A 16830-nucleotide genomic window follows, 5' to 3' on the forward strand; every position below is an offset into this window, starting at 1 on the left:
CAATTTGGGTAACCCAAATTCTGGCCTCTTCATGAGGGGTTCACACTCTGAATCACTGATCCAAATATCTACCATCCCTTTACTATATTTTAGTCATCCTTAACATATACAGCATTCTTCCATGACTTCCTGAGAACCCAAATTTTATCCCATCATATTCTCTAAAACTGTCCTTGACCAGATGACCAGTAAAATGTCTGTACAGTGACTACTTGAGAGTTTTAGAGACATTCCTTCTTTGAAAAACAGCAGACTGTGTCAGCAATAGGAATGTGACAACAACAAAAAATGTTATCTATTTCAAATACAGAGGCTCTCTATTTTATGATGATAATGAACAGCACCTCTAAACTGTAATCTGCCACTTTACTTAAATGTTTTACTTTATAAGATTGTTATTGTCAAGGTAGATTTTCACAGCATAGAAAATACTACCAAGGACAGAAGTATAGGGAGGAAATACTTAACCAAAGGAAGACGGAAACTTCAAATCCTTTATCTGCAAGATTCATGTCAGCAGGATAATATGGCTCTAAACTTCTGGTTTTTCTGCTTTCAAGAAACCAGTTCTTTCATAGGATTGTTACACTGCCTAGATGGGGCATCCTAACCCGTGTGTGTGTGTGTGTGTGTGTGTGTGTGTGTGTGTGTGTGTATTTCTCTAACACTCTGGTAAATGAGGAAGATAAGTGGGATGAGAATGAGGAGAACTCTGGGAAAGGTAGGCAGAATGAGCCTGCCAAACATGGTCACCATGTAGTAGAAAAAAAGGTAGACAGTCTGAAAATTCTCTGGTAAGCCAAGTCTATGTGGAAATACATAGATTAATAGAAATATGTCAAGAATTAAGATGGAGCTAGCCAGTAGGAAGCCCTAGCCTCTAGCCTCAGACAAGAGTTTCATAATTAATAAAGCTTCTGTGTGTTTATTTGGGTCTGAAGCAGTTGCAGGATCAGACAGGACAAGAAAAACGCCAGAAACAAAATGCTACCTAACAACAAATTTCCATGTAAATCCTGAAAATCTTAAAAAGGGTTTCTAAAAACAAAAGAACAGAGACAAGTATAGCTTCTTGGTAACATCATTTTTCTAGGATAGGCTCTGTTTTCTAGAGACAGAGCTTCTTTAAGGGAGGTTCCTAATGCAGCATAAGTAGCAAAAACCACACAGCTCTTTTATCAATGGTGTCTAGCAGATAAAAGACTCATGGCAGGAAAAGATAGAGATATAAAGTATAGACAGATTCAGATGAAGAAAAAACTCTAAAGGATTTTCAGTGTGTTTAAAAATATGTGGAGGTGGTGAGTGTATGGCCAGTTCAGATCCAACATGCCCACCCTCTCCTTAGAACTTCCTTGGTTGCCTCTGTGCATAGTGGATCCACTGAGTCATGAGGGACCATCGGAAGCCTTCCCTCACCTCAATATCTGGGCCCCTACACCCTCTTAAGGTGTGTCTGGGGCCATCTTAGGTGCAACCCCCAATTCTTTCTTTGGAACTTCCTGGGTCAGGTCTGCATCTTGAACCTGCTAGCCCACTGCTTGAGTGCACCTGCCCTTACATGGCAAATCATCTGGACTCTGCCTTGGCCCTCCTACATCCTCTGGTTGAGGTGAGTATTTGGCCAGCTCAGGTCCAACAATCCCACCATCTCCTTGTAACATCCTGGTCTTCTCTGCTCATAGTGGACCTGTCCTGCCAGGAGGAACCATCTGGAGCCTGTCCTCACACCAACCTTGCCCCCCTATGCCATCTGCTTTAGGTGAGTCTAGGGCCAGCTCAGTTCCAAACTGGCCATTCCTTTCTTGTAATTTCATGGGCCATCTCTACATCTTGACGCCCCTAGGCCCTTTGATGGAGTGGCCATACCCTACCACATCACATCAATCTTGAACCACCTATGCCCTCAGCTTGAGACATCCAAGAGAGCTCAGACCATTCAGAGTTACTGTCATTGAAGTCCTAACCAACTTACACCCGACAGGAGAGGAGAGGAGAGAGAGAGACCCCGACAGTACCCACTGGAAGAAGGGATGGAAAGACAGCCGTACTGGAACATATTCAACAATAGAAAGACCAATACGATACTAGCAGAATCTAAAGACTCGACTGAACATACCAGGACAGATGAAGCAGAAAAGAATGACCTTAAAAACAACTTTACAAAAATGATAGAGGTCCACAAAGAGGATATGAGAAAATCCCTTAAAGAAATGGAAGTAAAAAGGAAAAAGTTTTAAGAAATAGAGGAAAAGACCAACCAAAAAAATGCAAGAAATAAACAAATCTCTTAAAGAAAGCAAGGAAAAGCCAAAAGCAAGCAAGCAAACAAACAAAACATTCAAACAGATCAAGACTTGAAAACTAAAATGGAAACAACAAAGAAATAGCAAAGCTAGGAAAATGATCAGGAACTATAGATGTAAGTAAGCATACTACAAGAAATGGAAGGGAGAATCTCAGATACTCAAGATAAAATATAGGAAATAGTTTCGTTGAACAAAGAAATTTTTGAATCCAATAGATCCTGAGTACAAAATATCAAAGAAGTGTGAGACATCATGAAAAGACCAAACCTTATTGCAAGGCTTCTGCCAGATGTGAGTCTGGGACCAGTCCAGGTCGAATCCCCACACCCCAAGCTTCCCTAGGAACTTCCTAGGTTAGCCCAGAACCTCTTTCCCTCCTATATCCTGCCCCTAGTCCTGGTACTCTGATCCACAAACCAGCCCATGCAGAACGTGCCCTCCTGTGCAGTCCTGTGTCCTACTAGGACAACTGCTCCACTGCTCTGGTTGAGCACTGGGCCAGAGGGCAGGTACAACAACCCTTCTACCTCCGGGGAATACCCTGGATCTGCTCTGAGCACACTGGACCCACCTATCCACATGGGACCACCCTGAGAAAACACAAACTGAGAGAGTGCTGGATAGAAAAACTGGGCAAATGATCAGGAACTACAGATGCAAGCATAACCAACAGAACACAACAGATGGAAGAGAGAATGTCAGGCGCTGAAGATAAATTACAGGAAATAGATTCATTGCCCAAAGAAAATCATAAATCCAAAAAATCCTTAACACAAAACATCCAGGAAATGTGGCACACCATGAAAATGCGAAACCTAAGAATAAGAGGCATAGAAGAAGGCAAAGAAGCACAGCTCTGTGGTGCAAAAAGCATATACAACAAAATCATTGAAGAAAACTTCCCCAATCTGAAGAAGGGCATGCCCATGACAGTACAAGAAGGATACCAAACACCAAATAGGCTGGGTCAAAGAAAAAAGACCCCTCGGCACATACTAATCAAAACACCTAAAATACAGAATAAAGGAAGATTATTAAGAGCAGTGAAGGAAAATGGCCAGGTAACATATAAATGCAGACCTATCAAAATTACACTGGACTTCTCCATAGAAACCCTTAAGGCCAGAAGGTCCGGATAGATGTTCTACAAGTACTAAGAGTCCATGGATGCCAAGCTACTATACCCAGCAAAACTCTCAATCATTATAGATGGAGAAAACAAGATATTCAATGACAAAGCCAGATTTTTACAATATGTATCTACAAATCCAACCCCACAAAATGTTCTGTAAAGAAAACTCCAACCCAAGGAAGTTTACTATGCTCACAATGGCATAGGCAATAGATAATCCCACTTCACCAGAACCCAAAGGATCAAGCAGGACAAATATATTCCCAATACCACTGCCAACAACAAATCTAAAACAAACAAGCATTAACAATCAATGGTCCTTAGTCACCCTCAACATTAATGGCCTTAACTCACCTCTAAAAAGACACAGGCTAACAGGATGGATAAGAAGACAGAATCCATCCTTCTGCTGCATACAAGAAACACATCTAAGCTTCAAAGATACACATTACCTCAGAGTAAAGGGTTGGGAAGACATCTTCCAAACAGATGAACCCAAGAAGTAAGCAGGGGTAGCTATCCTAATATTGAACAAGTTAGACGTCAAACCAAAATCAATCAAAAGAGAAGAAGGTCATTTCGTATTCGCCGCAGGAGAAATCCATCAGCACAAAGTCTCAATTGTGAACATCTATGCCCAAAATACAAAGGCACCCACATTTGTAAACAACACGCTCTAAAACTCAAAGCTCACATAAATCCTAACACATGAAACTTCAACACCCAACTCTCACCACTAAACAGGACCAGCAGACAGAATCTTAACAAAGAAACAAAAGAACTAACAGAAGTTATGTCTCAATTGGATTTAACAGACATCTATAGAACATTACATCCAAACACAAAAGAATATACCTTCTTCAGCTCCACATGGAACCTTTTCTACAATTGACCACATACTAGCCAACATAACAAACATCAACAGATAAAAAAAAAATGGAATAGTCCCCTGTATCTTATCACACGACCAACCTTTAAAGTTGAAATTCAACAACAACACACAAATTGCAGACATCTTACAAATCCATGCATACTGAATAATTCACAATTGCACCACACCTGGGTCAAAGAAGAAATAAAGAAATTAAAGACTTTGTAGAATTTAACAAGAATGAAGACACAACATACCCAAACTTATGGGACACTTTGCAAGCAGTGCAAAGAGGAAACTTCATTGCACTAAGTGTCCATATAAAGAAAATGGAGGATAGCTACACTAGAGAATTAACAGTAGAAACTGAAAACAAGAGGAAGAAAACTCACCATGAAGGAATAGACACAGGAAATGATCAGTTTGAAGGCTGAAATCAAGAAAGTAGAAACCAGGAAAGCAATTAAAAAAATCAATGTAACAGTTGGTTTTTCGAGAAAATCAACAAGATAGACAAATCATTATTCAAACTTACCAAAAAGCAGAGAGAGAGAGAACATGCAAATTAACAAAATTAGAAACAAAAAGGGGTACATAACAACAGACACTGAAGAAATCCAGATAATTTACGGGTCATACTTTGAAAACCTATAATCCACAAAATTTGAAAATTCAAAAGAAATGGACAAATTTCTGGATAACTACCACTTACCAAAATTAAATCCAGAACATATAAGAAACTTAAATAGACTTATAACCTTTAATGAAATAGAAACAGTCATCAAAAGTCTACCAACCCAAAAAAAAAAAAAAAAAAAAAAAAAAACCAGGGCCAGATGGCTTCAGTGGCAAAATTTTACCAGAAATTCAAAAAAGAGCTAATACCAATATTCCTCATAATTGTTCCACACAATAAGAGCAGAAGGTTCACTACAAAACTCTTTTTACGAGGCCACAATAACCTTGGTACCTAAGACACACAAAGACATAACTAAGAAAGAAAACTACAGACCAATATCCCTCATGAACATTGATACAAAAATACTCAATAAAATACCAGCAAATCCAATCCAGGAACAGATCAGAGAAATCATCCACCATGACCAAGTAGGCTTCATCCTCAGGTGGCAGGATCTACATACAAAAATCTATCAATGTGATCTACCACATAAAAAACTGAAAAAGAAAAACCACATGATTATCTCACTAGATGCTGAAAAAGCCTTTGACAAAATCCAACCCCCCTTCATGATACAGGTCTTGGAGAGATCAGAGATAACAGGAACATACCTAAACATAATAAAAGCTATATACAGTAAACCAACAACCAACAACAAAATGAATAGAGAAGCTTAAGGCGATTCATCGAAAATCAGGAACAAGACAATATCTTGTCCATATCTCTTCAATATTGTTCTTGAAGTTATAGCTAAAGCTAGACAACAAAAGAAGATCAAGGGGATACAAATTGGAAAGGAAGAGGGAAAACTGTCACTATTAGCAGATGATATAATAGTTTACATAAGCAACCCATAGAATTCTACCAGTGAACTCCTACATCTGATAAACAACTTCAGCAAATTATCAGGATACAAGATAAACCCAAAGTAATCAGTAGCCCTACTATATACAGACCACAAAGGGGCTGAGAATGAAAGCAGAGAAACAGCACCGTTCACAATAGCCACAAACACCATGGAGTATCTTGTAAAACAAGTGAAAGACATATATAGCAAGAACTTTGGGTCTTTAAAGAAAGATATTAAAGAAGATATGGAAAGAAAATGGAAAGATCTCCCATGTTCTTGGATTGGTAGGATAAACATAGTAAAAATGGCAATCTTTCCAAAAGCAATCTACAGATTCAATGCAATCCCCATCAAAATCCCAGCATAATTCTTCACTGATCTTGAAAGGATAATAATCAACTTTCTATGGAAAAACAAAAGACCCAGGATAGCAAAAAAAAAAAAAAAAAGGAACTTCAGGACGCATCACCATCCCCAACTTCAAGCTCTACTATAGAGCTATAGTCCTGAAAACAGTTTGATATTGGCACAAAAATAGGCAGGTAGACCAATGGAATCAAATCAAAAATCCCACATGCCTACAAACACCTGATTTTTGACAAAACAGCTAAAATAAGAATAGAATCAAAACAATAAAGATAAACAGAGGGGTGTGGGCATGGCCATGTTTGAATTTTTTTATTACATTTGAGTATGGAGAATTATCTTAACCCTTTTCTGAGAGTGATCCCCTCCCACTGGTATTCACATCTTAGACCCCACTATTTCTTAATAGTGACTCCTGAAGGCCAAAGCCTCCAAAATACAGAAAACAGGAGGCCTTCCAGACATAACCACTGACATTCACCCCAAAGCATTATTTACATTTCTCGTAAGGTTCAATGTCATTTTCAGGTACATAGTGAATTTCTGGTCAACCTGTAAAACAGCAGATCCTGTTGCAAAACAACAGCAAAAACAAATAGCAATATCACAAAAAGTAAGGCAATATCACATACCTAGATAATAATTAACAGTGGTTCTGTGTTGTAAGTTGTTTCAAAACATAATTCTTTGTTTGAGAACAGGGATTTCAAAAGGTATGCCAACAAGTCTTGGTATGGCCTTGAACTATTGATCTGCTTGCCTCCACTGAAGAAAGAATTCTCAATAGAGGAAATAAAATAGGCTGAAAGACACTGAAGAAAGTGCTCAACATCCTTAGCTATCAGCAAAATGCAAATCAAAACAACTTTGATATACCATCTTACTCCTGCCAGAATGGCTAAAATTAGAAACACCAATGACAACTCATGCTGGAGAGGATGTGGAGAAAGGGGAACACTCCTTCACTGCTGGTAGAAGTACAAACTTGTACAGCCATTTTGGAGATCAGTATGGCAGTTCCTCAGGAAAATGGGAATTGGTTTACCACATGACCCAGCAATCCTCCTCTTAGGCATATACCCAAATGATCCACATCCATGCAACAAAGCCATCTGTTCCACTATGTTCATAGCAGCATTATTTGTAATAGCTGGAAGTAACCTAAATGTCCCTCAACTGAAGAATGGATAAAGAAGATGTGGCACATCTACACAATGGAATACTGCTCTGCAGAAAAAAAATAACGGAATCCCGAAATTCACAGGCAAGTGGATGGCACTTGAAGAAACCATCCTGAATGAGGTAACCCAGTCACAAAAAAGAGGAACATGGTATGTACTTGCTCATATATGGATTTTAAACCTAGAGCAAAGGATCACCAGCTTATAATTCACACCACCAGAGGAACTAGAATACAAGGTGTATTCTAAGAGATTCATATAAAGTCCCTCACAAAAGGGGGAAGGGACAAATCCTCCAGAGTGTGGGGGGGCAGCGAATGGAGAGAGAACTAGGAGAAAGGGAGGGGGAGAAGAGGAAAACATATGCAACTAGGAAGATTGAGTCCAGGTAGGAATAGGAGACAGAAGAGAGATTAAGAAAATGAGAGAGAGAGAGAGAGAGAGAGAGAGAGAGAGAGAGAGAGAGAGAGAGAGAGAAAAGAACATAAATGAGGGAGCCATTATTGGTTTGAAGAGCAAACTGAACCTAAAGTAAAGGTCTACAAGACTGACTCCAACTAACAATTTGAGCAACCGTGGAAATACTACCATGAATGCCCTTCCCTGATAGTGAGATCAACAACTAACTATCCACCATCACGGAGCCCTCATCTAGTACCTGTTGGAAACAGAAGCAAACACCCATAACTAAACACTGAGTCGAACTAGAACCCAGATACAGTGGGAGAGGACAAGACCAGGTTGCAGAAACACATAGAGACAGCTGACCTGATCAAGGAGGAGCTAACAGTCCCCCAGAGTGATAGCTTGGAATCCAACATGGGACTGACTCAGACCCCCTGAACATGGGTCTCAGCTAGAAGGCCTGAGCAGTCTAAGGAACCTCAGACAGTGGATGTATTCCTGGTGCACAAAAGGACTTTGTGGACACATCCCCCATGGAGGGATATCCTTTAACCTAGAGACTGGAGGGAAGTTCTAGTCCCTACTCTACATGACCCCACCTGGATGGCATTGCCCTACATGTGGAATTGGGGTGGGGGATGGGAGGGGAGGGTGGTCAGGGTGCATGTGAGGGGGGAAAGAAAGTAAGAGGGTGGTAGGGAGGGAGAGGGAACTTGGATCAACTTGTAAAATAAAAAAAATGAAAAAGTGAAATATTCATGCAAAAAAAAAAGAAAAAGAAAAAAGAAAATGAAAAAGAAAACTAGGGTACAAAGCTAAACGGGGAATCATGACCAGGAGAATCTCAAATGGCCAACAGACATTTAAGGAAGTTCTCACCATCCTTAGTGACCAGGGAAATGCAAATCAAAACAAACCTGAGATAACATTTTATACCTGTCAGAATGACTAAGATCAAAATACTGAGGATAGCATATGTTTGAGAAGATGTGGAGTCAGAGGAACACTCACTTCTGTTGGGAGTGCAAACATGCATAGCTAGTTTGGAAATAATGATGGTGGGTTCTAAGAAAGTTGAGAATCAATCACGACCCAGAGATACCACTCTTAGGCAATTACCCAAAGTATACGCAATCATACCATTGTTGAACAATGTTCATAGCAACAGTATTCATAATAGCCAGAACCTGGAAACAATCTAAAACAAAGAATAACCAGACTAGAATTTACAGCTGCAGAGAAGCTAGATATCAAACAGGACCCTCAAGGAGAACCTTGAGAAGAGAAATTGGATATCTACAGGGCAAACTGTGGTTGGGAATAGTAAGGGAGAGTGGAGGTGGATTAGAACACCAGGGAACAAGATGGCCTAGGCAGGGAGGGATGCGGTGGAAAATTAAAAAAAAAAAAAAGGATATCTTAATATCTTAATAATCTTAATAGAGAGAACCTGCAGTGAGACATCTACTCCACCCACACCTGTTGTACTGACCACGCCCATTGGGGCATAGAGACAGGCATGGGCTTGACCCGTGGAGTCTAGGTCTGAAACCCCAATAAGCCTGGCTTGTGTTCCAGAATCTTATTACCCACTTTATCTAGTGTCAGAAGTAGAATATAGAATTTTCAAGGGACCTGGGGATTTAGGTTTGACCCAGATGGCGGTCTGTGCCTCTGCTGCCCATCCTGCCCCCCAACCCCATCCACACACACACGCTGCACTGAGACTGGTGTTCTACAGCCACCCCACACTCCAGACTCCAGCAGAGGTTCAGTGAGCGGCTCCAAGGCACTCACACTCGCCTACTTCCCCACCTGGTGGGCTCCCAAGAGCCACGAGCCTGGTGGTGCTGGCAGCTTGGCACCCGCAGTTTGAGCTCTGATTCACTCGTGGCAGTGGAGCAGATTATTGGCACGGTTCCTAAGGCTTGCTGACTTAGTGGGTCTCTGCAATTTGTGCAAGCCTTGCCTTTCTCCTTTTCAGACAAAATTTCACTTGATTCAGACTACAATTTGCTCCAAAAATCAGGCAAAGGCATAGAGACTGAAAGTTGAATGCCATTTATTGAGGGGATGGAGTGGGCTTATACAGTGATTTACAGCACCGTGGAAAATAACAGGATTTCATGCTTAGCTCCTCCCCACCAAATGTGTGTTAGCAAAACAGGAAGAGTACCAATGACAACTCCAGGGGGCAGGAAGAGTACCAATAGCAGCTCTGGGGCAAAAAGTTCCAGCCAACAGAGTCAGGCTTGCTGAAAGTTCTCAGGGGTCCATGTAGGGCCCTACAGTGAAAGACCAGCAGAGCATGGCTCTTCACGCTTCCACTGAGGAAAAGTGACACCCCAAATCACTCACAAGAAGCGGTCTTGATGCAAATAGCATGAGGAATTTTTATTCCGAGTGCACTGGGGTCCACAGTCATACGCCACACAGGGGTAGAGGACTAAGGACCCTGAGTACAGAATTGAGACAGCGTTTATAGGGTTACAACAAAGTCCACACATTGTAAACCAAAGGCCTCATAGCATCCAGAGCCCCTGTGGTGTGGGCCAATCAATTTAAACCATCCAAACCTGCGCATTATAGACCAAACAGTTTTCTATAGCCCTGGAGGTCTGCATTTGTGTGGGCTCCTAGGTGTGGTGACAAATGGCAGTTAGGTTAGGTCACTGGGGCCGGGGTTTCACAAGCAGTTTACAAAGTCAGATAAGCGTCAAGGAGTGTGGCCTTTCGTCTATTTACTGGCTAAGGACAGGTTCTGGGATTTAAGGTATTTAGTATTTTTAAACTTCTAGCTTCCTGGGGTCATTGGAGAGTTAGGCTGTATTTTTCCATCCTTACAACAGCTGAAAGTTTTGCTTAGAATTTACAGATCTCACAGATTAGGAACAATTCAGTTGGAGAGCATCTGCCATGGACACTGTTCAGTGGTACACCTGCTCTACCTGTTGGCCAAACATAGTTCCTACAGATCAGCACCGTTGGATGAATGGGTCCTGTATACAGCCAACATTGAGTATACCAGCAATGACACTGAAACATGGGTAGGAGAAGTGATATCCAAAGGTTTGAGAAGACATATAAAAACATTTTTTAATTGCGGTAGAATAAAACATCTAAGAAGAAATTGTAGGCAACCCATTCCTAGAAATAACACTCCTTATAAGAATGAATCAAACAGAAGGCCTCAACCTTCTGGATTATGTAGAAGATGCGGCAAAGGCTGACACTGAACCAACAATGTAGATTGACCAGAGACAAATTGGACTTAGTGAGTTACTGGGGCGGGGGAAAGGATCTGGGTGGGGTCTCACATTCCTTTAATTTCAGCATCTAGGAGGGTCAGATGGAACTCTGTGAGTTCAAGCACATCCTGGTCTACATAGTTAGTTCCAAGCCATTCTGGGATATGTTGTGAAAACCTGTTTTGATACAACAAAATCAAAGAATACAAAGTAATATTTTTATTATTATTATTATTCTCTCTCATCTTTCAACTTTATTTTATGTGCATTGATAAAAAATGAATCAGATCCCTGGAACTGGAATTACAGACAGTAGTGAGTTTCCATGAAGATGCTGGGAATTGAACCTAGGTACTTCCTCTGGAAGAGTAGTCAGTGCTCTTAACCACAGAGGCATCTCTCCAGCTCTTTATTATAGTATTTTAATGTTTAGTACCTACTGACTCCTCACATGTATCCTTCCCCTCCTTAGATTCTTCTTCCCCATAGACTTTTTCTTGCTTGCCATGTACACATCCTTCTGGGATCACATATTATGATTCATTTTCCTTATGCTCACCTCTAGATGGCAATTGTATTCATTTATTTCATATGGCTGAGGATTGAAACCCGGGTCTTATGTGTTTGACCCTTATGTCTTTAAACTGTCCTACAGCTCTAATCTTATTTTTTACATTATAGTATATTCACATCATGTCCCACTTTGTTTTCCTCTCTCAAAACCCTCCCATAGACCTCTCCTCTATCTCTTTCAAATTCATACCTTTTACATTGTCATTACATGGATACACACATATGTCTGTTGGTATGTATGTATGTATGTATGTTGGGTATTTGATTTCATAGTGATAAGCCAAGACTGTTAATAAAGTTCAATTGAATTAAGGGCCTGGATCCATGACTAGCTGACCAGAATTAGTTATAGTTACATTGGAGGGCAGAGATAGAGGAACAGGAACAGATAATGATGAGCTTGGTGAGATTCTTAGCCTTCTTGATAAGGAAAACAGAGAGGCAAGATCACCTGATCATCACTCCACCACTTTCTCTAATTGATCTGCCCCCAATAACTGACTCCTTAGTATATATTAATACTAAAAAAAAACTTTAGATAGAAGTTTCATATATATGAAACTCAGTTTGTATATTTTGACTTGTGTGCTTTTAGTGCTGACCATTTTTGTTTTGGATAAACAATTTGGGAGATCTTTCCTGAACAAGACTTTCTCCCACTCTCAACATTCCGACTGGATAGCACTGGACCATTTTCTGTCAACTGGAATCAAGTTAGCATCATTTGAAAGGAGGAAACTTGATTGAAGAAAATGCCTCCATGAGATCCCACTGCATGTCGTTTCCTTAATTAGTGAATAATGGTGGAGGGCCCACCACATTATCATTACCATTAGTGCTCTGACTGTGATGGTCATTCTTAGTTGTATAAGAATGCAGGCTGAGCCAGTTATAATACACAAGCCAGTACGAGACACCCCTCCATGGCCTCTGCAACATCTCTTGCCTCCCTCTTCTGGCCCTGTTTGAATTCTTTCATTGATGCATAGTGATATGGAAGCATAAGTCAACCCTGTCCCCTCCATTTAGTTTTTTTTTTTTAATTTCCTTTCCTTGCAGCAATAGAAACCCTAAGACATTGATATATATATATATATATATATATATATATATATATATATATATATAAATTTTATTTTGAGATTGGGTCTAATGCTGCCCAGGCAGGGCTTGCACTGTCATGAGACAGAAAATGACCTTGGACTCCTGCTCTCCTAACTATAACCCAGAGTATCCTTTGTGCACAAGAGGTGTTTTACCAATACATATTTTATATGCAGAATTCTGTTGTTGTGTGTATTCAGTTTTCAGGAACTTTGATGATTGTCATTCATTTTAACTTATATTCACTTGACAGTTTGAGCACAAATAAATGAATTGTTATTTTGCAAATGTTGCTTCCTTTTGAATACTTTGCATGAAGTTCCTATTTCCTGGTAGTGTCGCTTGTCTTCTTATGGCCATTTTCGCACTACAGCTTGGTTCTATGCCTGATTTATTCTCATTTAGTAAATGCTCCAACCTTCTTAGGCCACGAGTTCTCAGTGGGGGCAGGATAGAATTAGATCAAATGTGAGGTGAGAAGAAAGGACAGTGTGTATGCTGAACTACCTTAAGAGAATGTCTGGGGGTTGTAGAGATGACTCAATAGTTAAGAGTGTGGGCTGCTTTTCCAGTGGATCTGGGTTCAATTTGCAGCAGCTATGTGGCAGACCACAAACATCTGTAATTGAAGTTTTTGTGGAACTGCAGTTGTGGACATGCAGGCACATGGACAGACCTATAAGCAGAAAAACACATAAGACTAATTATCATAGTGGACCAGTGTCACAGCTTAGGCTTGAGTGAGCAAAGGTGGTTCCCCAAGCTCTCCCAGCTCATTGGTGTATGAGATGAGATTAATTTGTTGCTGAACACACAAATGGTGGAGCCAGCACCATCTCATGTGAATTCTGTTGCGTGTTTTAACAGAACCTTTTCAGACATTCTCATCTCTTTATTCATTTTGTCACTCCGTAACCCTGGCTGTCCTAGAACTTTCAATGAAGACCATACTGGCCTCAAATTCTCAAAGATCCACTGAGTTTTCCTCTTGAGCACTAGGATTAAAAGTATGTGACCCATGCTCATCTCTTTCTTGGATACAGGCTCGCATGTACTTCAGGCTGGTCTACAATTCACTGTGTATCAGACAAACACCTTATACTCCTAATACTTATGTATCCATTTTCTGCCAACTCATCTCCAATCCAAGCTCCAGCTACCATGTCCGTGCACTTGTATTCCATGCTCTCACAGACATGCTTGGTTACTTGTGAAAAACTATTATCTTTTTTGAGGCACTGTCTCCTGTAGTTCAGGCTAGCCTCAAACTCCATATATGGCTAAGGATGACTTTGACATTCTGGCCTTCCTGCCTTCATCTCCTGACTGCTGTGATTACAGGTGTTGCTGGGTATTGAACATGGACCTTCATGAAGAATAGGTGAGCACTTATGCAAACCCATTCTCTATAAGGGTGACAGTATTTACAAGTCAATCAAATAAATAAAGTAGGGACTGGAGAAAGGGTCCAGAGTTTAAGAAAACACACTTCTCTTTCAGAGAATGGAGATTTAGTTCCCACCACCCATATCTTAGTTTACTATCCACTGCAACTCAAGTCTCTGGGGTATCTGATGCCCTCTTCTGTCCTTTACATGCAGTTCACCAACATTTGAATACACACACCCAGACAAATAGACAGAAAAAAAAAACAAGATAAAACTTTAAAATAGCCAGGCGCTGGTGGCACACACCTTTAATCCCAGCACTCAGGAGGCAGAGGCAGGTGGATCACTGGTATTTAAGACAGAGCTAGCCAATAAGAAGTCATAGCCTTCAGCCAACAGTTTTATAATTAATAAATGTTTCTGTGTGTTTATTTGGCTCTGAGAAGGGTGGCAGGTACAGGCTGGAAAGAAACCAGCTAGGCAAAAATTTAAAATTCCTTTTGTTGTTTTCAAGGTATAGACTTAAACATGCTTCTTGTTGTGATGAAAACATCTTATTTTAATCTTTGTATATCCATACCTCTGGACTGAGGAAAATGTGTTCATGCTTTGAACCCAAAGCCATAGCTTTTGCTATGACATTAAAGCGTGTGTTTACTAGAGTACACTACAGTTGTTTTAGATGCCTGTTAATTGCTTTCTCTACAGTGAGGATTTCAGTACAGATTATAAGCAGTGACAATGCTTATGTATCGTGTGTGTGTGTGTGTGTGTGTGTGTGTGTGTGTGTGTATTCTTGTAAACATTAAAAATCATGTAATTTTCCAGGAATCGTGACTTGGATCCACATGTCACAGGTCAAACAGACTCCAGATATGTACCCTGTCAATCAGCAGCTTAAACAAACTTCCCCACCTACCTTCTGGGTATAGTAGGTTCTTCCTCACTTTCTCTCTCTGCTACCCCTACTCTTAAGACCAGGAGTGCGGGTCTGGAAGTTTCTAAGGCACAGCCAAGAAAAATATTTTCCAATACGCTCCTTAACATTATCCTCTTTCTTTAATCGTTTTCTGATCCATCGGTTTTCTATTTACATGAAGGCTGTAAAGGGCTCCAAATGGAAACCAGACAGCCCTGGATACATAAAAAGCAATGTAAACCAGATGCTGCCAATAAAATTCCTAACTGGCCCGAGCCTTCCTTTTAACCAGAACTTTCAGATTGATCCAAAGCTCTCTGCATTTTGCTAGCACTTAGGTGGTCACACAAACTGGGAAGCCTGCATTTCTTACCTTCCTCCTAACCTTGGATCAGCACTCAAAACTTCCAAGGTCCTGACAATGTCCTAATTTAAGCTATGAGGAAGTTACAGATAGATTACATCTGCCCTTTAATCAACAAAAAGGCTGGGAAGTCAAGCCCAAAAGAAACTCAGGGCCAACGGCCTATTATCATGAAGGAGGGCCTAGTCCCTACTCCAAATGACTTGACAGCTTTTGTTGACCCCTCCTGGAAGGCATCACCCTCCTTGTGGAGTGGGGGGGAATGGGATTGGAGGGTGGTCTGGAGAGAGGGCATGGGAGGGAGGGAGAGAGGGGGGAAGGAGGGAAGGAGAGGGAACTGGGATCGATATGTAAAATGAGAAAGAAAAAAAAAAGTGCATGCTGTTCTCCAAGCTCTGTGAATAAGTAGCTGCTACTGAGTTCAAACAGGAATCATTGCTGGTTAACATGAGCTGGTCTCACCGAGCCTCTACCCTAAGCTTCTGCAGATCACAGGGTTCTCTTCCTCAGCTTCTGGTTCCTATAGCGACCTGCCCGTTTGACCATACGCCCTCTTGGTACTCTCTCTCAGCTCTCTCTCTGTTGGTCCTCTCTCTTGCTCCCGTCCTCATGGCCTGACCTCCTCTGAAGTCTAATACTTTCTTTACCTGCTCTGTACTCTTCCAGGTGCTCCTGGCTGTATGCTCCATCATATCGAGCACGGGAAAAAAAGAAACTCCTGCTTAACCGCAAAAAGAAAGACCATATTACACTCTTTCTCCTCTCTGAAAACTCCTATATGGATATAAGTGCATCTCTATAACGTGCAAACAGAGCAGGTTTTTGTGGGAGAAGAAGTTACTAGCAGAAGCAAAGGGGCAGCGCTAGGCAGTAGAAAAGCAAAGTTGAGTAAATAACAATGATGTGTAAGAACGCATTGAAGTTTCACTGTGAAGCCCAATATTTTGTACACCCTCTAAACTTTACAAAAAAATAATAAAAAATGAAATACAAGTATAAAATACTGACCAGACATGTTAGATTATAAATGTCTGATACCATAGGGTATTTGAAAACATAAGGTTTCAAGGTCAATAAATTAAATACAATTCATTTAGATTTTTGGCCCAAATGACACAGAATGAAAATTTCTTAGCTTCTCATGCTGTTTTTTGTTTGTTGGTTTGTTTGTTTAAAATATTAAAGGGACTGTTTTTAAGCTGAAATTCCATGAAGCCTATTGGTGTTAGCTGATAATGCATGCCAAGCCAGCAATAAAAGAAGCAAATATCTGATGACTCAAGAGTCTAAGTTTCAGGGCTGGAGAGTTGATTGAGAGGTCTAGAGCACTGTACTACCCTTATAGAGAATCTGAGTTCAGTTCCTTGGACACAAAGCAGGAGCATTACAGAACATGTAACTGCAATTCTGTGGGGACAAATGAACTCTTCTGGATGATAGA

The sequence above is a fragment of the Phodopus roborovskii genome, unplaced genomic scaffold (genome assembly GCF_943737965.1).
Source record: "Phodopus roborovskii unplaced genomic scaffold, PHOROB, whole genome shotgun sequence".
NCBI lineage: Eukaryota > Metazoa > Chordata > Mammalia > Rodentia > Cricetidae > Phodopus > Phodopus roborovskii.